The sequence below is a fragment of the Pterocles gutturalis genome, unplaced genomic scaffold (assembly GCF_000699245.1).
Source record: "Pterocles gutturalis isolate BGI_N339 unplaced genomic scaffold, ASM69924v1 scaffold24953, whole genome shotgun sequence".
Taxonomy (NCBI): domain Eukaryota; kingdom Metazoa; phylum Chordata; class Aves; order Pterocliformes; family Pteroclidae; genus Pterocles; species Pterocles gutturalis.
Genome location: NW_010121169.1, coordinates 2364 through 4531, shown reverse-complemented (window position 1 = coordinate 4531; position 2168 = coordinate 2364).

The following is a 2168-nucleotide window of genomic DNA, read 5'->3' as shown; positions in this document are numbered from 1 at the left end:
AGCAATGATAGAATCTGCAGACAATTCCAGAAAACCAAATTTACTGAATTCCACAAAGGTATTTTTTAAGAACGTGTACTTGGTAACTTATTGTAAGGATTTCATACAATGTAGTGCGTATTCTACATTTAGTTTTATTTGGAATGAAATGCCACTGTCAGTTTTCAGCACGATTTATATGCATTATTTTGACAAAATTTTACTGGAGAAATACTGAAATATTTAGTAAGTTAAGAACAAAGAGTCTGATGTTCTGTTTTCCACAAATATACAAGTTGTTGGAGAATGCAAAGACAGTTCTACAAAAGCCAAATTATTATAATATATTTTCAGATGTAAGCCCAACACAGTAGATAACATATCTTTCCTGTGTTTATACAGTGCCTAGTATCTGGCTTGTGCTTAGAACATGGAATAAAGTCCACAAATAACTTAGTTTTCTAGTTTTTATACACCAATACAATATCTAAGCACAAAACTCAAATACAAAACAAATAAAACACAGTTTTCACACTAGAATGACCAAAAATAGACTAGAAAGAGGACTGGACATTACTAACCCCTCTTCTGCCTACACTGACAAGAGAGGCTAACATGAGAAGAGACTAAACTGCAAATTTTAGCTTTTTTTTTTTCCTTTTCTTTAAATGGTATAGGATATAACTTGACAGATCTACAGTCTTTACTATCACGATTTACTTAACCTAAAAGTATCAAACCTTTTAAGCTTATCTCATTTTCAAACACACACCAATCCCAACAGTCAATACTGAAAGGCACAAACAAAATGAAGTTTTCACCAAGTGTGCAATCACGGCTTTCAGGAGCCACTGTAAAGGGACCGTACAAGTTGGAGGTGAAATATGCTTCCAAACAACAGCTGAACTTCTGGCAGAAGTCACCACCTAGCCCACATACCAAGTATTTCTAGTTTTCTTTGAAATATGCCAGCTTACTGATTACAGGAACTAAATAATAATTTCTGCCTTTGATTTTAAGCCCATAATCCAGTGCTGGAAAATGGATTTGTCGAAGTTTCTGTGCACCAGTGAACTCACTTGCTTCATTTCAAATGTACCAACATCACCGTCTCACTAAAAGACAAATATCTGAGCAGCAAGAGCAGCTGATGACAATCCCCACAACACAGGTAACAAACTATAATTTTTGAGTTTCTCAGTCAAACCTCAGGTGAACTTCATCTTTGTTTGTCCTGTGTTTGCTCACAGGTGATGTAATTAATCCGTCAAAAACTCTGTTGCAACATTAATGACATTCAAAACCAGCATGCACAAAAATTGTTATTAAGTTTATTTAAAAAAAATAAATTGCCTATGATTGCATGACCAGCTAATCAACACCATTACTTTTCCAAAACATACGTTCAACTCCACGCTGCGCAGACTGCTACATAAGGGAGGAGGGCCTGTCTGCTCCTTCACACTTCCATCCCAGAAGAGACAGCATGGAGCTAAACCATGACCAGAGCTTCCCTCGTGCCTTCAGGAAACTGGGATCAAGATGCTGGGACTTTGCCATCACTATGCTTCAGTGGAGCTCCAGCCTGCTTACATCTCAGTCCCACCAAGTGTCGTTTAGGATCTTTACACAGATATATATTATATATTATATAGAATAACAGAAATCATTCCAGAGGAAATACAACCATTGCAATACTGCAACTTTTAAAGTATTTGGAATAACTTTTTTATGTCGGGGTGAGGAGCAGTGCTCCTTGCCGTAAGAAACTAGACATTCCACTGGTAAATTAGACTACCCATGTTAGGAACATACACTATGTGGGCACTGCAGCAGTATTTTCCTAATGATAGCGCAGCTCTGAATCCTCCCAGTAAGGCAACGATACTAACCTCTCAAACCATTCAGCTATTTCGCACTTGTCTCAGTGAGATTAATGATGGGGAATTTTTTTGACCAACACACTTTTACATTGCAAGTGAAGGCAGCAGAAAAGAGCCAAATACCTATTCCAGGCAGAAACCACAGTCATAATCCAGAATAACAGGGTGGACAGACCTCTTATGTGTGTGACTGCCTGAGTGAGAGGAGTTGGAAAACAAGCGTTACCAAACTGGGCTCTAATTTTCATCTTTGCTTTTAAAATTTAAAGTCTTCCTAAAACTGAAGAGAGCAGTTTAATGGAGCCT